Genomic DNA, 24,853 nt, shown 5'->3' on the forward strand with positions numbered 1-24,853 from the left:
GTGGTAGGGGTGAGAAAGAGGAGAGTAGGAGGGAAGGGCAGAGGGGGCAAAGAGAGGTCTGAGAGCGGGCGATGGAGAAGGGAGGGGTGTAGAGAGTGACAGAATGTCCTGACTTTTGGTTATGAAGTGAGAGGCCAGTGTAGTGCAGAGGATCAAGGATGGCAGTGGAGAAGTGGAGACTGTGGTAGGATTGGCAAGTTCCTTGAATATTTTGAACAGTTCAGCCATGCTATTAGTGGTCCCAGAGATGCAGGCTTGGATATACGCCTTCTTCTTTGAGCGGATGGAGAATTTGGCAGGCCAGTCTGTCAGAGGATGTGCTCGAAGCCTGCCACATTCCGCTCAGCAACTCTGCACTTGCGTTACAGAGTGCCTAGGTTGGAATCATACCAGGTGTTGCACTTGGAGGTAGACTTCATTTGGATGTTCATGTGAGGGGCAAGGATGCCCAGATTGTTGGAGATGGAGAGGTGAAGGTTAGCAAGGGTTTTGTCAGTGTGACAGTTAGTGCCCGTCATGGGTGGGGGAATTAAAGTGGCGGCAAAAGCAGCAACTGACATTCGCGTCATTGGTTAAATGACTAGAGAAGGAGACTGGCATTGTAAACAGAGGCTTAGCCAGGGTACCCAAGATATCCAGGTGAGAGGACAGGAGAGCATGGTCAGGACAGGTGAGAGGTGTAGTGAAAGGATTGGAGATGGGGATGTCTGCTGAGATGAGAGCATCTGAGGTGTGTCCGGCTGAGTGCATTGGACTGGAGGGAAGAATGATGAGGGAAAGAGAGTCACAGATGTTGCAGAAAAGTCCAGAGGCTGCATCAGGGGCATCAAGGTGAATATTGAACTCTCCAAGGAAGAGAAGCTTGGAAGTGGAGGCCTGGAGAGAAGAGGTGAGGTGAGACCACTCCGAAAGTAAGACGGAGATAGGACCATGGGTCCTGTAGATGGTGGCAAGAGTCAGCAAGAGGACTGGAGGGACTCCAAGCCTGCAGACAAGGCATTTGAAGGAAGTGTAGGTTTGAATGGATATGTTAGTAACAGGTACCCATTCAGGGGAGATCAGGGACACGCTGCCCCAGAGCGGTTAGGCTTGTACTTGGAGAGGATCTTGTAGCCCTCAGAGAGTGTGTCAAAAGAAGTGATAGAGCTGACAGTTAACCACATATCAGTGAAAGCGAGGACGTCAAGGTTGAAGTCTTTGAGGAGCTGGCCGATGTCAGAGGAGTGTTTAACGGCAGAGTGTGTGTTGAGGGTAGCTAGGTGGAGCTGATTGGCCCTTTTGAAGGTCTTCCAAGGAGGGGTACATGAATGTGGTACATCCGTTGGTAGTGGCAAAGGGACCTGTGGGGTGGCAGAAGGAAGGAGAAGGGAGGAAGTTGATGAAAGATGGAAGATGATTATCAAGAAGGAGGAGGTTGGACTGGGAGCCCTGGACCATGACAATGCCAATCTGGTGAACAATAATGATGCCCCTAGAGGATGTCAAGTATGCCAAGTGTACATCCCATTGGGTTCCACCATTAATGGGCAAAGGAGAGAAGGAGGAGAGGACTGAGACCATGTGGAGAATCCATAGGTCTGGAGAGGGAATGACAAAGAGGATGTCAGTGACAGTCTGCCTGGAAGAAACATTGTGCAGGTGTCAGCAATGTACAGGCATGGATTAAAGACCAGGAGATCATTCTTGAACTTTTTGCTTCCAGACTTCTTAAAAGAAATAGGCTAGGTGATAGAGTAGCAGTTAGAGTAGATATGGGAAATGGAAGCACCGTGGATGGAGAGAGCAGAGAGATGGAAGGGGGAGAAAGAGAATGATGGAGAAATTGCACAATGCACAACAAACTCACTGGGCCGCCTAGCACCAAGACGGGCACAGATGAATCAGGTGCATGAGAGATGAAGTCCAGAGCAGTGAATGAAAGCCCTGTGGCAGAGAGAGGGGAAAATCAGCAAAGAGGCTAAGAGATTTTGATCACTTGGTCTGACTATCAATCCTTTTCCATATGTTGAACAGCGTCTGTATCACTCTCACTACTTTACAGATTGGTACCGCAGTCTCACTCCTGCGCCAACAAACTTTCTACACACTTTCTGCACTGAAGGTAGGGTGCTATAGATTCCCCCTGGTTTACCCTCTCACTGCAAACAACATAAGCACAGCTGAAGGCAAGCCATGCAGACCAACCAGTAATAATTCCTTGGCTCACTGCAGTCCTTCTGAGTTTGATGAGATTACTACTCCCTGATCTTACTGGGGGCCTCCACCTGTTTTCTTTACACCCTACTACTGAGGCACATCACCAGCAAAGATCTCCTCCAAGTGTCCTCAGCACTAAAGACAGTGGACAGTAGGCACCCCCTTGGCCCAGAAGGCCCGGCTCCAATCTTTGCTTCCACACCCAGTGATATGGACCCACAGCATCATATAATGGCACTTCCTCCCTTGGATAGATGCAGTCCATTACGTGCATTCATGGCACCTTGCTACTCTATTGTGGTAGCTGTTTTCCTCCAGCAAAGCACTGCAGTTTACCATATCTGCATTCGTCATTCAGCTGCGTTAGCACTTTCAGTCATTATGAGCCCTGAACTGACCTCTGAGCTCACTGGCATTTCCACATAGAACAGCACTGTGAGAGTACACCAGCTGTACACATTTTGGCGGTCGACAGCCATTTGTTAAAATTGCCTTCCTCAGAGCACGTTAGAAGACCCTAGAGGGACATCAGTGTCCTTATAGAAAAATACCCCTCTAATAGCATTGTCCCTTATATAACACCCCAGGGCGACTTATCCTGTATTAGCAAAAAATTAGGGTGATCCATAAATCACCCCTATTTTTGTGGGACAGGTGTGGAACCCCTGGTGGACCAGCCGGGTCCTTCATTCAATTCGTGAAAGCTCAGACACGTAGGCAGACCCCAGTGTGGAAACAACTTTAGCAGTGTACAATTTAATTTCAGGCAGACTTTTGGCCACATTAAATACAAATACTATAGGGCCTCATTACAACCCTGGTGGTCCACGAACTATGGTACCTGTAAGCATGCCGGTAACACAGTTCCCGGACCACCGTACTACGAGTTGTGGTCGTGGGTGCCGAACAGCCCACAAGGATTTTCCTGGCATGCTTTGTGGCACCCGCGAGCACAACTCGACGGATGCACCAGCACCTTTCATGACGGTGCCAGTGCATCCGACGTCCCTATCACCAATCAGCCCTATGGGGCAGAATGGGGATGGGGAGGCCCTTGTTTCTGGCACCCGAAAATGGGCAATTACCGGGTCTGCCGAACTCGCCATGACCCGGTTCTTGCACATTCATGGGTGCCAGAAGAAATGCAACTCCGGCTGCAGCTGTGCCGGCTTTACCAGCACGGCTACCGCCAGAGTTGTAATGAAAATTGAATTATTGTCAGAAGATTGAGTTGTTAAAGTAAGTTATGCATTCAAAACAGGCTTTATGCTAATAATTAAGCAAATGATTAGGTAATTTGGTTTAAATTGAGGAGCAGTGTTATGTCATAATCCAAAAAGCAATTCCATATGTCTTTAACATCGTCCTAATTGTAACATTCTGATCTTCTACTGTTTTCTGCTTTTCTTCTTTGTACACTTACTTCTTCATCCTTATTTATGATGACGTAAAAAACAGGCACTGTTGCTGATCTTTTAGAATATTCTATTTAAACACCATTAGCCCCCTGCTGGGTCTTTTCTTCTTGTTCACATACTTCGATTGATTTGTTCCTTGATGCAAAACCTCATTTTATATGTTGATTTTTGAATTCACTTTGATGTTAAATAAACTTGCATTGGTTTAACAGATTTCTAATTGTTGCATGCCAATTATTGTCACTCTTTTACATATATTTGTATTTGTGCTCAGTGTCACCTTGGTACGTTACCCAGCGGGATATTATTGATTCCTGCACATGTCAAAATGATTTACTTATTGTCTAGAATCAATAGGCTCAGTGGTGGATTCATATGTGTATGCTTTCGTGGTACCTATGCATTGGTCCACTGAGCGCAGACTTAGCAAATGTATGTATTGTTGAATACGTCACATGATTATATGTAATGTTAAACCAAATGTTACAAATAATGTGAGTATAAATATTATAAATTATCAAATGAATGCCTTCATGCACCATGAAACAAATGTTCAATGATTAAACAGTGAAAATAGAAATCAGCAAGGATATGTTCATTGCAGTATGCACGTTTTTTGTGGTGCTCTTCATGTGGTTTCATATTTGGCCATATATAGCCTACTGGCTAGATCCCTGACTTTGAACCCGTGAGACATACATTCTATTTCCAGATTCTGCATGTGGCCAAAATCCATGTGATGCTTTGCAAACCACTTATCCCCATGCACTCAAAGGGCATCATGCCGTGCCCCGTCAGTTCTGCTGAATCATGTCACACCTCAAAACTGTTGCAGCTACACCATAATACATCATGCTATGCTGAAACACGTCATTCTCCTTCATATAAAACAATGCCCCATCACATCATATTAAGAGCCAATAAACCATCTGACACCATACTCTGGTACATCACACCACATACTATCATGTCACATCATGCCCATTACATTGTGTCATACCACACCCCATCAGATCAGAACATACTCTATTCCAACACCGTGCCCCATCATATCACACCATGCAGTGCATAGTGACATAAGACAATGCCATATCATGTCACACAAGACCACCATCCCCAAATCGTCACCCAAGCCCATCCCAACACAATAAAGCATACATTGCATATCACATCATGCTCAGCACTGCACATCAGATGCTATAAAATCAATTTATGCTGTCAACATTCCTAAATAATTATCACATCCCATCTTACCATTAGTCCACATTGCTCCACCACATATAGAGAGCAAGGTTTTCTGGGGCCTATGACTGCAATACCTCCAACTCACTCTACCTAAATATCTCCCTACTCAAGCCCTCTGCTCCTCCACCTCCAACTCTTTGAGGGTGAGTCACTTCTCCAAGCAAAGATTTGGGGGGCATATCTCTTTCTTTGGCTGGGGTCTCCCTCTGGAACAGACTCCCTGCCTCTCTGAAACTTGAGCAGAACCAACTCTGGTTCCGGAAGCACCTCAAAACCTTCCTCTTTGCTTCTGCCTTCTATCTTGCTCTCCCCTGCTGATCCCTGCTGAACTCTTGTCTGCTGATTCACGCACTCTGAATTCTGGCCCAGGTACCTGTCTATCCAGTTGCAACCCGCACTGCCTCTTGGAACTCCCTGCACTTGTGGTCTGCATCTGTAACCCTACAGCCCCCTCTCTTGCACTTATTAGCCACCCGTTGGCTGCACTTCCAAGCAGCCGCACTTGCCACCCGTTGGCTGTGCTCTCTGCTGTTTTCTTTGTCTCGCACTCCTTCCCTCCCCATTTCCCTGCACTTGCGTGATCTAAATGTCACAAGGCCTAGTAAGATTGTGGTTTTTGTTGTCCCTCTGTTTCCCCTCTTTGTCTTGTCACGCCTTGAAATACTTGCGTAGGCACGTTATAAATGCCATATATCATATCATATTGAACCCATATACCTAGGAACCTTTAAGAAGAGGTAGCAATATTTAGAGATGGTTTGGGATGCAGAATTTACTCAAACATCAATAATCAAAACAACTCAGGAAGTTGGCAAACCTAAGTACTGTTTTATTTGCAATGATCTAAAACCGGGAGATACAACAGTCATCAAAGGACATTTGCGCAATTTCTCTCATAGCATTCTATGAAAAACACAACTTTTATAGTCAAAATTCATCATCAGTGATGTCACACTATGTGGCAAACCATTAAAACCTACTTGGGGATGTGATATGCTTACAGTGAACATCTAAGTATACATTCCATACTAATGTGGGGAGTGATTGGGTCTCTAATATCAGGTGGACAACTATGCCCTCCTCTAGTGCAAGTCATCTTCATCGTCACAAAATATACGACGATCCATTGATTACACAAACCATAGGGCTCTCTGTTACGTGGACCTCTTACAATTGGTTGGCACACTCCTCCCCTTCTAGAATATTCCAAACACATTATCAGCATGCAGGCTACCACTCCACGTGCAGGGAGGGTCAGCATGGTCATGCATCCCCACCCAATTAGCCCAACATTTAACATCACTTGTGCAGTCTGCTAGTAAGGCTTTGAACTTGGCCTTGCAGAAGCTCTCTGTGCCTGAGAATAAAAGGGAGTATAGGCATAGTTTGTCTTCTGATTTCGGTGTAGCTCGGTCCAATGTCTATTTTGATCTGACCATGTGACTGGAGACCGCATTTCAGAGCTCTTTGCTGCATTTAAAAATGATGAACTTTTGACGCCTTCAGAGTTTTTCCATTCCAGCTCAAACAGAAGTTTGTTTCTTTCTCACGTTCACGTAACTACTGGATGGACAACCAAGCTCACTGTGACTTAGAATTCTTGGTGGTGGGCCAGCCAATCCTTTTTTGAATTTCTCCTTCGCCATCAGCTATTTTCCAACTGCGCCACATTGAAACCCTTTCTATTCACAGGGTTTCAAGCCTTGCTAAAGTGCATCGTGGAACAGCCAGATTCTATACATTCCTATGCATATACGTTGTCGCATCACCACAATCTATTCACTATGTAGCCAGCCTTAAGATCACTTTGTCTACTTGCATTACTGCATCTGTATAAGTGTAAACTGATTTTACATTTTCTTCAGTGTTTCTGTAGCATGAACATCTTCATCTCAAGCCCAAAATGTAGCTCCTTTTTGGCGCCTCCTCTTCAGATCTTATAGAATGTTTATGTTCTTTTGCCTCATGTATCTTTTCTGGGTGTGTCAGTTCTGCTCCGCATGATGTCACCAGTCTTCTTTCTTACTCATTTTCACACTTTTTCCGTGACTTTATCCAGAAGGCCATCATATCTTGCATATAGGGTTTTCTCAGTGGATACTTTGTTTCAAGGATTCTTTGTGGTACAGGCATCCTCAGTGGTACTGTACGTGTCACAATTTCCAGGTTCCAACATATAGGCAACATAGGGGCAGAGCTTTTGGTAGGGGTACTTGACTTCTCTTCTACACTCCCCCCTTGAGCGATTCAAAACCACTCTCTCATCAGCCTTCACATTAAAAAATCCTTGTCCAAAAAAGTGCTTCTTTGGGACCCATATCTTTATGACTCCTTTCAGGCATCCTGATGATTTCACATGCTCATCATCACTCCAGGTCATAGGCATGCATTGTTCATTGGTACTGCATTAGATCCATCTTCACAGATTCTTCAAGTGGTTCTTCGGGTACAGGAATTTCGTTTCATCAGGTCCATGGATGCTGCCATTTACGTGGTCTCTGATTTCTTCATCTGTCAGCTCGTTAGGTTCATATCCTGATACTAAATATTTCACAATCTTCATTCCTACTGCTTTCTTTGCAGTCTTCTTGCAATGTGTGATTATTATCCTGATCACACAGAATCCAAACATGATCATCTCTAACAGGGCTGCAAGTAACTTAAAAATCTTCTCCATCCATTGTAGAACCCATGAGAAGATTGATGCAAACCAACTGTCGTCTGCAATGTCTTCCACTTTGTCTTCCATCTTCCATCTTGACGTGTAGGTTTGTCAGCATCATTATGCCCTCTGTCAAGGTGCCATTCCCGTTGTCATGAGAAGATATGAATGTGCAACATGATTCTCCAATTTTGACACAAACACCTCCATCCATAGCTGTGATCATGTCCAAGACATGTCTATTCTGAAGAGTCATCCGTTTTATGGCTCTCAGCTCCCCCTAGATAGCATTGACTCCCTTTATAGTGGTATTGATCATCTGCAGAAGCTCCCATCTGATTATTTGTAACCATTTGGCATTTGTCATCACTTGGATTCTGGGCATAAAGATTGTTGTGAATATTGCCTAAGTCTGATGCAATGGCATCAAAAGCTTCTATCGATTTAGCTGAGAAATAGTTCTCCCTCTTCATTCGATTCAAGAGCTCAGCAGATCTATTCTTCCTCAGGTGAGCATTTGCTTTTGGAAACTCGCCAATGTTCACGTCACTTTTAGGAATCACCAATACTAGAACATGAAAAATCACTTTAGAACATAGTCCTACCCAATCTCTGGGCAGCTTCATGTAAGCTCTGGATCCACAGGCCCAATAGTGTTCCATTATCACTACTGTCCCGTCCTTCATTTCTGGTACATCAAAGATTCATCCGTACTGTTGATTCTCTCCAACTTTTCTCATGCCATTGTTTCTGAAACATAGGTCTGCACTCGCCAGATGCACTATCTGCAATGGACCTCCTTTGTCTTTGACCCACATTAGCAATTTTGCAAGCCTTGGCCATAGAAATTTGCATACTTTTTCCACTCGCTCAATAACTGACTTGTGATGACCAGTTACTGCCACAGCTCTACATATGACTACACCTTCTTCGCATCTGTCTGGAGAAAGCACTGTTCCCCAGATCTGGCCTCTTTTTTTGCAGCATCAAATTTCTTCTTCAGTCTTCCCTTGACAATTGAGTCTTCTGTTTACTTCCCATCTAATTCCAGCTCCTTTCATACCAGATTGTTCATATCTTATCACATGATTTCTGGTGTGTGCTCTCACTCTTGTCTTCAAATCCTGAACATTATCCTCTTCATCTGGTGCTGTCCATTCTGTCACCCATATTAAGGATGCTGTTCGGCCCTGAAACTGACCTCCTGTATGGCAGAGTGCAAGCTGGGTAAGGCAATGAGCTGTTTAGACATCTATTTCAATTTATTTATTTATTTATTCATATATATATATAGTTGTTTTTCTTTTCATAAAACTACACAACTTTTACATACATTCATACTTTTCACAGTTAATTCATTACAAAAAAATACTCAAACATACATATTTACATTTCCATCAATCTTTGATTACTTAAAGAAAATCATGCTATGGGGTTATCTAAAACTATTTTTCCAAGACCATTACAAATATTTTAAATACTTTCAACTATAGGTGGAACAGTTTGCCATATCCTGTATAGTGCTATCTACACAGCTTCTGATTGCACATTCAAACACCATATCCAAAACTCTTCGGATTGTACATAGTCCATATTATGGACAAAACAAACATAATTCACAAAATACTGTTTTCGTCTTTCAGGACAGCTTGTAAGCACATGTCTCACAGTTTCTAACATGTCAACATTTTGGCACATGCAGCAATGTCTGTCCTTTTTCATGATTTTCCATTGGTGACCAAAGGTGGATTTCACCGGTAGTTGTTTGGTTCTCATTAGCAGCCTAAATTTGCGAACCCGCGGATCTGGGCATCGTATAAAGTACCTCTGTGGTTTAGAGTACGTGTGTAAGATCCATTCAATGTATTTCAAGTTTTTAAGTTCGTACATATGAGTAAAATTCCTCTCCCAATCATTCTCTATTTCAGTAGCTATGAATATTTTAGACTTACTCATAGCATAAGGCAGGAGTGCACGTACATAGCAGTACTTCTCAGAAGTCCTCTTTCCCACCTCTTTCATGTGCTGATACCACATGTTGTTCCCCAATTGTGCTGTACTGTCTAAATAATTATTAAATTCCTAATCTTCCTCCCTTGCACTTCTCATAGTTCTCATTCTTGACAAATGATTCTGTGCATAATGACAATACAATAGATCAAAAACAGACCTCCCTCGAAAGGGAAGCCTAGGATCATTTGTCACAGACATAGGTATCTCTACATGAGTTACTGGAGCAGGGACAATCACATAAGGCCTCAGCCATTTTACAATGTCTACTTCTGCCAAAGTGACTGGAGTGGGAAGGATCAAAGGGACCACTGCTTTCTTGGGGCCAATGAAATACACAGTGTGAAGTTGCAAAATCAGAAGAAAACAATGATAAATGTTGAACAAGCATTTACTATGCACCAATACAGGAGGCTCCACCATTGATGTCTTTCTACATGTCGTTGACTCTGCTCACTTTCTGGACCTGCAATATGCTCTATGGACCATATGTTTGCCTGTGATTACTTTAAAGGAAGGAAAAATTGGCTTTATTCAGGCGAACTCAACAGATGCTCCAGTAGTTATTGCATTTCCTCTATGATCTCCACAAGTAAATGGCTGATTGCTGGATAATTTATAGGATCTCGCATAAACACAAACGTGTTAATATTTCACCAAATAAGATAAGGGTGTACTTGAAAAAAATAGTAAAAGATCATAACAAGTAGTTTGTGGGTATCGTCATTAGACATGGCCGACCATCTGTGCATCCGGAGAGATGTTCAGGCAATAGTCGGATCTGTTCTATCATTGCTGCCAATAAACAACTAATAACCGGGCCTTTCTTAGGATGCTGGAGCAAGGTAAGCTCTGAGTATAAATATGAAGACAGCAAGAAGTAGTCTGTGTTTGTCAACATCGGACAACACCATAGGCACCTCCAAAGAGAAACTCAGTGAGAAACAAGTCAGGAACTGTTTCCTTTTCCGATCATTGAACTAAAGGTCCAAATCTGGCATTTTTCATTTACTTGCACACTCCACAGTTCAATGTCAGCAAACTCCTGTGGCGCAAGAACAATAACTCGCTCACTCCTTGCTTAGCAGCTACAAAGAGTGTCTTAGGGGAGCCAAAGTCAAAATGTACACTTTTATCTGTCTAGGAGACAGTCCTTGCGTCCTTCTTCCTCGTCATCGATCGAGTCTGCGCGTGCTGAACTTCTTCTCCTTGACATGCTTCTGAATGGTTTGGGGGTGTGTCGGCCTCCCCAACGTAGACTTTCACATCTCCTTGGTGGATCCACACTCGGACTTTGACTGCTCATGGAGTAATGTCCTATACAATTAAAGGGCCGCTAAATCTAGGTTTGTGCCACTTTTGTGTGAAATTTCTCATTAAAACCTGATCTCCAGCAAACAGTTTACATACACATGATCCTTCAGGTATGGTTTCTGTATGGTCTTCATCTGTGTTCTGAGACAGATACCCGTCTGCTTGACTTGATCTGAAAAGACAGAGATACTGGGTGTCATAAATGTTAAGTACGCACGTAACTCATCCCTTGACAATTCTGCAGTTGTCTGAGCATCACCCCTAGTCCTCGATGTAGGCGTTAGAGGTGTTCTCCTTCACCCCCTGTGACTAGTTTGTGGGGTGTGAGTTGGTGGTTAGAACCAGGCTGATTTCTTAATGCATATAATGTAAGGGGCAGACAATGCAGCCACTCCTTTTTCAGTGTTAATTTCCACTTATTTATTCTCTCTTTGAGCAAATTATTGAGTCTCTCACATATCCCGCTCACTTGTGGGTGATAAGCAGAAGAAAACTTGTATTTAATGCTCAGTAATAAGATAATGTGCTCAAATACTTCATTTACAAAATGGGGGCCATTATCTGATCTCAGCATCTCACATACTCCCCATCTAGGGAATACTTCTCAGACTAAAAACTTGGCAGCGCAAGTGGATTCAGGATGTGAGCATGGATCAGCTTCAATCCACCTTGAAAAAAGGGCACACTTCCACTATCATATACCAATATCCATTAAAGATCTGCCGCATGTCAACATAATCGATATGTAAATGCTGAAAAGGAGCATTTGGTCATGGAATTACTCCTCTGACTGTTTGCAGCATGTTTCCAGCAGTAAACCTTTGACATACGATGCAATTTACTACATAAAAAGCATTGTGTTCTAACAGGTCCGGTACAAACCAGTCCTCAGCATTGGTTGCTGTGAGGCTCTCCCTAGTGACATGCACAGGGCAGTGCAGCTGTTCTAACGCCACCCTTAATATGGCTACAGTCATCCTCAGTTTACAAGTGCTGTCTTGTTCCCACAGTGCTTCGGAAGGGGAGAAAGAACACCCCCTTTGCATCCACAGTTCTTTGTCTTCCTGTGGAGCTCCACCTTGAACTTCCATCAACTTTGCTTGATAAGTGATTAAAGCTTTCATTAACAACCATCATCACAACCATTTTCTCTTTCACATCAGGCATATCAAAATCAAAAATATCAGAAGAATATGCAACTCGTTTGACCTCTTCATCTGTGGCTTGGTTTCCGTATGAAATAAAGTCTGTTCTCTTAGTGTGCACTGTGCACTTAACTATGGTGATGGCTACTGGGAGTTGTAGTACTTTAATAAGCCTGTCCAATAATGCAGCGTTTTGCAATGGAGTGCCATCCGCTCTGAGGTAGCTCCTCCTTTTCCAACGGGCTAGCCCTGCTGATGTCACATAGGCAGAGTCACTGTACTCCATCATTTCCTGCCCTCTGTGATTCTCGAGCGTGACAATAAGTGCCACCATTTTTGCAGCCTGTGCTGAAAAATGAGGCAGTAGTCTCGCACTTGCTACTACCGCAAATTCCCCATTTGGTCTGTGTCTTACCAGAGCTGAGCCTGAATACCTTTCTCCATCAGTTTGATTGATCTTCGAAGAACCATCAATAAAGAGAATCTACCCAGCTGCTACAACATTTTACTTCACTCTCAGGATCTCGTCATAGAACTCCACATAAATTGAGCAATCATGCATTTGCTCATCCTCTGCCAGTGGTTCAGCTACAAACGTGGCATGGTTCATCATTTTACACCTGACTATTTTGACTGCTGGATTCGATATAACCACCTAATGAGCAGAAGCTCTTTGAGACGTTAGTGTACCCTTGGGTTTCTCCAAAACAGCAAACAAAGCATGCTCAACGAATAACATCATGGAATACCCCATCACTATGCTGACAAACTTTTCCATAGTGAACCCGGCTGCTGCCAACAATTGTTCGCAAGGGAAGTTACCCCTCATAACTGGGTCCAAAATCCCACTGTAATATACTCAGGGTTTGTACCACAATGTAGTTCTCTGTGTGAGTACTTCTGTCATGACTGTCCCATTTGTGTGCAAGAATAAAAAGAACTCCTCAGAATAATTGGGAATCCCTGAAACTGGAGCTGTGCAAATTGCCTTTTTTTGTTCATCAAAACCCTCCTACATTTCCTCAGAGCATTAAATTTTGTCCTGATTCACCTATGCCTTATTCAGGGACTGCAAAAAGGGTCTTGTGTATGAACGATAATCAAATACTTATGCTCTAACATAATTGCATAACCCTAAAAACTGTTGCATTTGCTTTATCGTGTGCGGTTTTGATGTTTTCAAAAATTGCCTCAGCTTTTTCAGGTGTGAAATAATATGATAGTCTATTTATATAACGCCTATACACAATGGGCTTCATTATAAGTATGGCAGTAAGGCAACAACAGCGCCGGTAGTGCTACGAGTTGTGCTCACAGGGGCTCACTCTGCCCGCCAGGTCAGATCTGGTGGGAGTGCGGAATCAGCGAGCACAACTCATGAATGCACCAGCACAGTTATCAACGGTGCTGGTGCATCCGAGCTCCCCATTCCCATTCAGCCCTTTGGGCCGAATGGGGATGGGGAGTCCTTTATTACCAGCACCCGCGAATAGGCAATTACCGGGTCCACCAAACTCGGCATGACCCTGTAATTGTCTATTCGCGGGTGCTGGATTTTTTCACAAATTTGGAGGTAGCTTGCCTGTATCACAGGCATGGCTACCTCCAAACTTGTAATGAGGCCCAATGTGTTTCAAAGCGCTTCGAGGCAAGGGAGAGAACAAGGAAAAATACAATGACATTCTTACAGTCAATGAATAGTAAGGATGGGAAATTAACTATCATACTCAGCCTGACAGCATTTCAGATGGTGCAAGAGCTATAACATAAATAAGGAAGGGAGAGGGAGAGTCTGATGACATTTCTGTTACAGTCGGAGAAAAACAAAAGTTGAGGGAGAGGGGTGCAGAAAGGGAGGCGATTAACAAAACAAGCGACTATCGTACTAGGCCTGACCACATTTCAGATAGTGTTGGGGGGGAACAAGAATGGGGAGGGCAGAGGAGACAGATGAGGTTGCTATCATACTGGGTCCAGGGACAATTCTTTCTTTCCTTCATGCAAGATTAACTGTCTTATGTACAACACCTCTTCTTGGCAATACTGCAATTTCACTTTGTCCACCTTATATCCTTTCTCTGCTAAAATAATCATTAGTTGAATCGAGTCTCATCTGCACTCTTCTTCTGATGTTCTACAGGCCTATGTCATAGGGGCCCATAGTCCATAAAGAGATTGGCGCTTTCTCCATATCTTCAAAAAAAATGCGGGACGCTGCCGCACTATCAACATTTTCTGTGGAAGCTCTCGTCTTTCTGTCCTGATCCAATATGTAATGCTCATCTCGAACACTGCTTCATCATCTGACGGGTCATCTCTAAACATATCCTTGTCAGTGACATCAGTCAATCTATGACCTTCCCCAATAGCAATCACTGTTCTCCATGGTCTGCCCTTATCCCAACCTTCTAGCATTGCCAATTCCCTTTGCACTATGACTGCCTGCAATTACAAGGGAACACCCTGTACCCCCTCTTCGTCCATAGGTATTTGTGGCCTGAACGGAAATTCATCAGGTATTCTCATAACCTTGCCCAGTAAACCGAGTAGCCACGTTAACAAAATGCATACCTGATAGTGAAAGACATTGTGCTCTAACGGTGTTCCCCGCAGAGCTATTTGCCCAGTAAATGCCATGATAAATTCACCCATGTTTAAATAATGTATTCCTGGTGTTGAACACACTATGCCTTCATCAGTGAAAGAAATTGTCATATTTAACTTCTTCATTAAATCTCTGCCCAGTATATTAACTGGTGGGTGTCTGTATTAAATACAACAACGGGACAGACATATCACATTCTCCTATAGAAACTGTCATTTTCTCAGTAAAAGGCACTCTACTTGTAGCTCCAGAGAACCCCTGAGCATTCGTGGCATTTCCGGATATCTAATATTTTCCCTCTTGTATACAGGGAGTTGCCCCTGTGTCTACTAGAAAAGAAAAGAATGTGCCTCCTATAGTAACGTCAACCCTCGGTTCCTCTTGAGGTTTGGGCATCACCGATAGTAGTGAACACATCAAGTCACCCTGCTGTGGTATTGTGGCTACATACTTATACCCGTACCTGTAAAAGGATTCCCTCCCACAACAGTGACACCCCCTACTTTAGGAGTCAATAGCTGCCCTGTGTTTGCGCTAAGCTGTATTTGCATGGGTGTATACTGTGAGTGCCCTTGCAGCGGATTCAATGTTGCTTGCAGTGGTTGCAAATCCTCTTGTTTTTGCAGCACTTGTATTTGACACACTGTCAGATCTTGGGCGAACCGTCCCTACTTATTGGGCTATATGGTGGAGGATAAGCTGTCCCCCCTCTTGAGAATTGCCCATTCTGTACATACGCTTGGCTCCCACATGTTCACACAATGTGCCCTGTCATTCCACATTTCCTACACACAGAGGGAAATCTTCTGATTTGCCCTCCCTGCATGCCTTGATTAGCATTCTGCACATTCTAAAAACCTCCTGGTTATTCTGAAAGTGTCCCTGATTATTCTGAAAGACTCCTCTTCTGCAGAAGCTTCCCCTGCCTCTAGGCATAAATCAATTCCCTCCTTGATCCGACTGCCGTTGGTTGTTCACCTGTGGCATACCTGCTGTCTGCTGAGATCCTTGCCCTTCTATACTGGTCAACATTGCCCCTTCTATAGCATATTTTGACAGCTTCTTCTGCACTAGTTTAGCTTCCTCAAACTTCCTAGCATCTTCTCCCTTTCGATTTTTCTCTTGCAACAATCGGTAGTGGTGCGCAATGGTCAGCTGTATTTCTGGCCATGGCTTTACCTCCATACCCACCAGCTTCTTGAGCTGTCTCTGTACCTGGTCTGACAATCCTTGACACAGAATATGATAGAATACAGGAATCGATTTTCCCCACAGCTCTCAGGTTTCCAAAGACCACTGCTATTGGAAATTCTGAATGTAAGCAAGCAGATCTTCATCCTCCTGCATCTTACGTACCATAATTGCACCCATGTCTGACGTATCAGGATACTGTACTCTAAGCGCTTTCCAGACTGCCGGTCTACAAACATTAAATGGCGCCCCATCGTGCGCTGTGTTCTGTGCTCTGACACTTGAGTAGCCTGCTCTCGTCCAAATGTTGTCAGCCCTCTCCCCAAGAATAGCTGCTAGAAGACCCTTAATGTCCCATATAGCTAACTTGTTTCCTCCTGTCATTTTTTCTAATTCATAGTTTCATTTCCCGGCACCCGAAGTCAAACTTGGGAGCTTACACCTTAGGTTATCCTTATCCATCTGGGGCCACGGGATATACTGTGGTCTGGCCCCTTCTTTTTCTAACAACAGAAATCGGGAAATCCCAAAATCTCAATTGTCTCCCATTGTTTGCCTGTTCATATCAGGGACAGTGGTTCCTAATCGCCTTCTTCTTGGTAATGACCTCAACCTGCTCACATATGGTGGTGATTCCCCCCTCTCACTAAGAGGTCACCTTTTAGAATGCTCTGGGCATGCCTTGGATTCCGGCGTCCTTTCTTTGGCAGGTCCAAATCGGACCATCTCACTTCCTTGTCTGTGTAAAAACATCCCTCTGGACCACACGCACCAGCACCCCCCCACAGAAGGTTTCCCTATCTTCATCTGTCTTCATCTGACCCCAACTTGTATGGCTGTCCTCCTTCTTGTCTCTGTTTAAAGTTAGCCTGTCCAAGGACAGGGCTCTATGCTCGAGTCTGAACAGGCCACCCTCCTTCCCTCCTGACTGGGCACTTTCAGATCGATCGTCTTTCCTTTATTTTTTCGATTCACTTTTTGTTCTCATTTCCTGATAAGACTTCTCGATTCTGTCTCTGATGCTTACTATCTCAAAACTATCCTCTAGGTTTACTCTAGATGGCCTGGGCATTGTTTCTTGTGATGGAAGGAACTCCTCTATCTCACCCCATAATACTACTGGACTAGGTTCCATTAGCTCTTTCTCAATGTGATCAATGTCGTGTGCCCTTTGTCTTCTCTTTCATTCCATTTCCTCATCAAATTCTCTTAATTTCTTTGCTTCCTTCCTAACCCTTTCCTCTTCTTGCCTTTTCTTATCTTATTTTCCCTGAGCACCTTGTCATCTCTGCATCTTTTTATTATTTTGTCTCTTAATTTCTGTACTTCTGCTTCTTCGCTTTTCTTTTTTAGTCTGTCTCATTCTTCTATTGCTCTCAGCTTATTGTCATATTTTCTTTGCTCTTCTGCTCTCTCCTCCTTCCTTAAATGTTCTTCCTGATACAATTGTTCCCGTCTTTGTCTACTCTTTTTTTTAGACATGTCTTCTTTTAATCGTTTTTCTCGTGCCCTATCTTTTTGATCTTGTTCATCTTAATCTTCCCCTTGCCATACTTCCTTGATGCTCTTCCCATCAAGTTTGAGCAATATCTTACTGCCCATCCATTTGTTGTGAATGAGCACTATCTCTTCAACTTTGTCCTTTTCTCCTTTCCATCTCTTAATTTCTCGTTCTATATCTAGAGTCATACTCGGTTGTTCACTTCTCTCTTTGTCCCATAAGACTTTAGAGATCACATCCCTTTCTGGAGTATGTTCTGGACTCTCATCAATACTATGCACAGGTGGCTCGTGCGTCAGATTACTCTATCCCGCTGCTGCTTTAAGCTCCCTTAAGGGATACTCTCCTTCGTCTTTCGTATTGTTGCCATTTACTCTCAGCACTGTAGGGGGAGCAGAATGCTTAACATCACCCTCTTTACACTGGTTAAGCATCCAGTCTTTATCAAGTGGGTCTTCCCTTTCCTCCTGGTACATTTTCCAAAGCTCAAGGCTAGCTAACCTTTTTTCCAATTTCTTTCCCGTATATGCAGCGTGCAAATACCTAGTCATGTGTTGCAAAACTGCTTGTGACACTGATCCCCTTGTGACCATGTCATGAACATTTGATCTGCCGTGCCCTAAACCCATTCCGCAGTTTGATACTTAAGCTCGGGTCAGTGTTTTGGCAGCTGTTTGCACAGGTGCATGAGCAGAGTAACATCTTCCTACTTACCTTTATTTTACACAAAAAATACTTTTCAGAAAAACAATACAATATGAGCGTGCACCAATCGTCGCTGCTCCAAACCTCTATGTCTCACTTTACTTCAATCAACCTATTCAATCAATACTCTTAATAACTAAATAAATAAATAATTTACTCTCAGCCTTTTTACCATAATCTATCATTTGTCGCTCTTTGACATTTCATCATTTCTTTAACACATACACCACATACAATACACAAACAAACAGACAGGCTGTCCCCACATATATCTCTGCCAACGCTCCTCATGGCTACTCTCATCCCTAAAATTACTCTGATCGAAGTGTGAATTGTTTGCTTTAGCAGATCTATCTGTTTGTAGCCTATATGTCCCCTTGGATTTTAAAGCAACTCCTTCTAGACGTCCTTGAGGTAGGATTCTGGGTTTATCTTACCGATTGCTCCTCGTCCATATATCTTTAATTGACGCTCTTCATCATTAACTAAATACCCCACCAAACCTCCATTACTTTTTACCCATTATTACTTTCCCCACTTAACACACAATTATTTTTGCCACCTTTCTCAATCTACTCAGCATTTGCTTTTCAGCTCCTAAACCTTGGGATCGTCTCCCCCTCAACCGGCCACCATAGCCTTCGGTCCGCTCAGCTGCCTGTAGAAACTGGGAGGAGAATTCCGTTAAAGAGGGTCCCACCCCACCTGCTTCGTTTGTCTTGCAAGAACTTGGTTTCAGCCGCTATCCACAGGAGGCCTTGCAGTCCTCCAGCTAACTGGCGGAGGACATCCGATATTCCAGAGACCCTTAAAAGCTTACTGGGTCGACGGATCTTGAACCACCCTCCCTCTCCTACTACGTAAACCCATAGATCTAGGGCCCTTTATGACGAGGTAGCAATACTTAGAGATGGATGGGGATGCCGAATTGACTCAAACATCAATAATAAAACCGACTAAAGGAATTTAGTACTGTTTTATTGGCAATTATCTAAAACAGGGAGCTACAACCGACATCAATGGACGTTCACTCGATTTGTCTCAACGTATTCTATACAAAACACAACTTTTATAGTAAAAACTCATCATCAGTGACGTCACACTACGTGGAAAACTACTAAAACCTACTTGGGGATGTGATAGGCTTACAGGGAACATCTAAGTACACGTTCCATACTAATGGGGGAAGTGATTGGGTCTCTAAAATCAGGTTGACAACTAAGCCCTCCTCTAGTGCAAGTCATCTTCATCGTGACAAAATAATTGATGATCCATTGGTTACACAAACTATAGAGTTCTCTGTTACGGGGCCCTCTACAATTAGTTGGCACACTTGTACCATTCTGGAATATTCCACATGCTAGCAGCACACAGGCGCAGGGAGGGTCAGCGTGGTCATTCCTCCCACACAATTAGCCCAACATCTATCTTCACTCTTGTAGTCTGTCGGTCAATTAAGGCTTTGAACTTGGCCATGCAGAAGCTCTCTGCACCTGCAAATAAAATGAAGTATAGTTTGTCTTCTGGTTTCGGGGGTAGCTCAACCCAATGTCTATTTTCATCTGACCATGTGACTGAAGACCACATTTTTCAGCTCTTTGATGCATTTAATACTATTAAATGATGAACCTTTGACACCTTCAGTGTTTTTCCATTCCACCTCAAACAGAAGTTTGTTTCTTTCTCACGTTCATGTAACTACTGGATGGACAACCAGGATCATGTGGCCTCGAATTCTTGGTGCCGGGCCAGCCAAGCCGTTCTTGAATTTCTCATTCGCCATCAGCTATTTTCCAACTGCGCCACACTGAAGCCCTTTCCATTCACAGGGTTTCAAGCCTTGCTAAAGTGCATCGTGGAACATCCAGCTTCGATAAATTCCTATGTATATACGTTGGTGCATTGCCACAATCTATTCACTACGTAGCCAGCGTTAAGATCCCCTTGTCTACTTGCGTTACTGAATCTGTACAAGTGTAAACTGATTTTGCATTTTTTTCAGCATTTCTGTAGCATGAGCATCTTCATCTCGAGCCCAAAATGTTGCTCATCTTTGACACCTCCTCTTCAGATCTTATAGAATTTTTTATGTTCTTTTGCCTCATGTATCTTTTCTGGGTGGGTCAGTTCTGCTCCGCATGACTTCACCAGTATTCTTTCTTACTCATTTTCACACTTCTTCCAGGGCTTTATCCAGAAGGCCATCATATCATCGTGAATGCATGTAGGATTTTCTCAGTGGATACCTTGTTTCAAGGATTCTTTGTGGTACAGGCATCCTCACTGGTACTGCATGTGTTGCAATTTCACGTTCCCAACATATAGGCAACGTGGGGGCTGAGCTTTTGGTGGGGGTACTTGACTTCTCCGCTACAATATCATGTCATAGGGTGCAAGGAAAGGAAAAAGGGCCAAAAATATGGTGTGCAGGAAAATCCCTGATTTAAACATTCGAAGGACCAATATAGTATGGTAACATGCCACCGCTACAAAAAAATGTCAGTTGCATATACTTGTGTAAATGTCAGAAAATGCACTTTATGTATCAACACCATAATGTCACATAATTTGAATACCTAAAATGAACTGTGCAGTGTGCCATCTAGATTATCCACAATGACTTAGCAAACCTATAAAAGCCTTGTTTAAGTAAACCATCCTACAACCAGATAGCACAGATCACACTCTTCATAGGGAAGCACTCACCTCAAAGATCTGTGCCCAACATGCATATGTGGATATCCATCCTAGCATGCTCATCTAAGCTATGATCCTTCTGTGGTAATTATACTGGGGAAGAGTAACACCTACTGTTAGAGTGCTTAAATGTTGCAAGGACGCCCTGTGAATCACAATGCAACATCTTTTTTTATTATTTGTTTATTTTTCAAATGTTGCTGATTTTGTGATTGACGTATAAACAATTTCACCTGCTATGTTGCCGACCAACACACCTTGCAAAATTCAGTGTGAAGAGTATGTAACCAATCTACATCGGTCTCTCCCACATAACCTTATTTCTATAAAATGCTGCTTCTGTCTCATAGTTGGGAAGCTGAAATTATGTTCCATTTTGGGAAACGTTTACATTATTTCGTTCAAGAATGCCTTTTGGCTTCATAGTATATGCTGCCGTTGCACTTGCTTCGTGTGTAATTCAGATATATGCATATATGGTCTTCTGTTTGCAGCCTTGATACGCATGAGCAGTTAAACCTGCTTTAAGACTCCAATGGTGTGATTTTCGCTACTTCTGTGCTATATACAACTTATTTATAAACACATGAAATAGCTTACGCTCTGTCACAGAAAAGTCTCGGTGGAAAATACCTCTTGCTTTCACGTTGGCTGGTCATCAATCATGACACTGAACAGAGGCAAAATCAATACCCCCCCCGCACCCTCCTAACCTGTGCTGACTCCACTGCTTCTTCACCCCCTACTCTTCCCACTGCAGCTCCACAGCTCCTGGCTGCATCGACTAAGATACCGTGTGCCTACTTCTACTCTGCCTTGACCGCCCCCAACCCCCCCAGCATAATAGAGGTCCTCTGTGTCTTAAGCAAATATGTTCCTTTCTGCTCTTGAGGGATTTGATGCTGCAGTGGTTTTGCATTTCACCGTGACCTTGTCCGCATCTCTACTGTCAACATTTGTTATTGATGTTTCTTTTGAAAGAAAGATGCAAGATTGATTTTCTGTTCCGCATCCGTGGTAATTGCGTCTCGTTGATGAATAAAGAAAAGTGCACTAAATAAACGCTTTTTTTCAATTTTGAGATTGCATATGTGTTTACTGGAGTTGCAAATATTATGCTGATGCTGCGTAGACAGGACAACGAATTCATTATATGTTCACTGTTAGTAAAAGTGTGCATTTTCAGACGGGCGTTTGCCCTTCCTTAGATTAAAATGATGTCACTTCAAATGACACAGATTCTTGGAAGTTGGTGCGTTATTATACAATGCTCTATGGAACTTATCATTACTTTCTTTTAAGAGAGGTTTGGCATTTCAAGTATGCATTTCGCCCACTTATTTATAGGTAAGGCATGCACTGATCGAAATAGCCCACGGTAAAGAGAGCTGGAACAGTAAACATGTCATAGAGCATCAGGACTATTTTTTTAAGGCGCAGGAATTCTTTATGGAAATATAATTACATGTCTTCCTTTGAAGCACAATTTCCTTTCAGTTTCTTTAATAGAGGATGTATACCTGTCTTACGTGCATGGTGCCGTGTTTACAATTCTCAGAACTTACTAATTAGCTGCATGAAATGTCAGTCCTGTTTCCTGTGCTTGAAATATTTTACTCCAGTTCGTTATTCTTGGAGCATATGACACAGACGTATGTGTACCACGCCATAAGCGAAAATGGAACATGATTCACTGAGGCTGGTCATTTCATGAAACATAGTAGCAACAGTACGTTGCTACAGTCTTGTCTGGAGACAGCATTAGATGTGCAAATTCACTTTGAACCGGGCAAATATTCCGTGAATCGGACCCTATGAGTTTAGCGTAAGTTCTACAGGTTTTACGGGCAACCGCATTTACTGTTACCACCATTTCGTTCCCCAAATTTAATACAGGATTACAAGTGGGGTAATGGTGGAGTTAGTTTCAATTTTTGGAGATTGGTTGGATGTAGTATGAGCAGTCATTTTAATGTGAAAACACGGATGATTTTGGAGATAAAATGGAAGATTTACCTCGAGCTATTTGATGTTGGTAAAGCCTCAGCTCTAATTTTGGATTTCTGCGTTGTGGGAAAGAGGCAGTAAGGTGGGGTGATACAATTACTGTGACTTTATCGCCATTTTATCCTGAACTGCCATTCTGAAAAGTGACTTTGCAATGCCAAAACAAACCCTGATTCATGGAACCGTGCAAAGGGTTTTTTTTTTTTTTTTTGCCAGGGAAAGCCCAGGCAAATTCAGTGTGTTTGATATGATATGATATGGCATTTCTAACGCGCCTATACACAAGTGTTTCAAGGTGCGTCATTTTTGCAGAACAAAAAATGACTTTGTTCTGACTTTTCACAGCAAAAGCACAGTTCCATGAATCAGGGTTTGTGTCGTCAGTGCAAAGTCACTTTTCAGCAGTGCAAATTCACTTTGAACCGAGCAAATATTCCATGAATCGAGCCCAGTGAGTTTTCCAATGGGGTTTTGCTATTATAAAACACTTTTGTGAATTAGTCTCTAAGGCACTCAAATCCCCGTTTTATATACAAATAATTAGGCTCTAAGCCTCTTCAATTGATCCCTAGCTATGATTTCCCATGCATTGTTATGCCTATGGAGTGTGACGTAAAGCTACATATTACCACCGTCGGGTGCCAGTTCTCACTGCTATCACTAATGAAAAGTTGCCTTTTTGATGAGCTGCAGAAGCACCGGCAAATGATTTTCTCCTCCTTGAAAACATCCATTGATTTCTGGATTTGTGTGTAATGTATTCATTCCTTTAGTTGAGGGATGTTCATACTTAAAGATCTGGCAAAGTTGTTCCTTATCAAAAAATAAATGCCTGGTGAATAACAACACCACACCCGAACTCCAGAACTACATGGGGAGCACTTGGTATGATATGATAAGTCATTTGAAAAAAACACTTGTACAAAAGTGTTTCTAGGCACGACACGACCAGGGAGGGAAACAGAGGGAAGACAAGGCACACGATCTTACTAGACCTTGTGTCATTCAGATCACGCAAGGGCGACAACGAATAGTGCAGGGGGAGCAAAACATACCATAAAACATACCATAAAGCATATATGCATTTATACATATAGTGAAAAAGTAGAAATTGTGTATTTTTTAAAAAGTTGCTGATACTGCCTATAATATGGTGAAGTCCAAAAATGTCAGCTATTAAAGCACCAACTCAAAATGTAACAAAATATGGATTCTACAGATGTTGGCAATTCCAATGAGTGTCGACCGATAGAGAAAGCCTTTAGAGTCGGAAGTCATTCTGCATACATTTCCAAAATATGTATGCAGATATACATGGATCTCGAGTCTATATATATCTCTTTCTAATTCACCTGTTCCATAGAAGATACCTTTCCTATTTCATTACAATAGGTTTTCCCATAGAGATTTTTTCCAGATTGCTTTCCTCGTCTCATAAACCAGGTGTTAGGTGGATGTCACCGAAGATTATCAACGTATTGAAAGGTTGTATCAGATTTATCTTATTATTATTTCAGTTCACAAATTGGCTTCTCAGAACACATTTCGACCACATGAATGTATGAATCTTTTTCACTGTTGCAAATCCTGCATTTGTCAACGAGTATTAGTCATCATAGTCAGAACATTCTTGTAAGTGGTCCAGTATTATTTACATGAAATCTTTTGTTGCTGTAGTCGGTCCTGCCTATGGATACTAATTTCAGGGATGTCGCAAAATAACATTGATCCCTAATCATTTATGTATCCATTTATGTGCACTAATCACTTCTTCACTTTTCAGTCAATCAATTCAGACTTTATTTGCGCTCATAGAGATATGAAAGTAGCACGGACAAAAACGCACACAAGAATGAATACAACATTAAATTGTAAGATCAAGCTGTTCACCTCCAAAATATAACAGCAAAACCAGAAATACTAATTTTAAAAACACTCCTTTTCAATCTTGTAACATGCCACACAATCAAAGGAATACATGAAAAATGCAGAATGTTTGTCAACAGCTATGTATATTAGGTCCATGTGTTATACCTCTCGGGAGGATAGCTCAGCACCAACGTACTCACCTTGAAAGCAATACGATACAGATCCGCAAAGGTTCAAATCCTGGGTCACGCTTTGAAACCTCTGGGTATTAAGTATGTTATAAATAAC

The sequence above is a fragment of the Ambystoma mexicanum genome, chromosome 7p (genome assembly GCF_040938575.1).
Source record: "Ambystoma mexicanum isolate Mex_15411 chromosome 7p, UKY_AmexF1_1, whole genome shotgun sequence".
In the NCBI taxonomy this organism is placed as follows: domain Eukaryota; kingdom Metazoa; phylum Chordata; class Amphibia; order Caudata; family Ambystomatidae; genus Ambystoma; species Ambystoma mexicanum.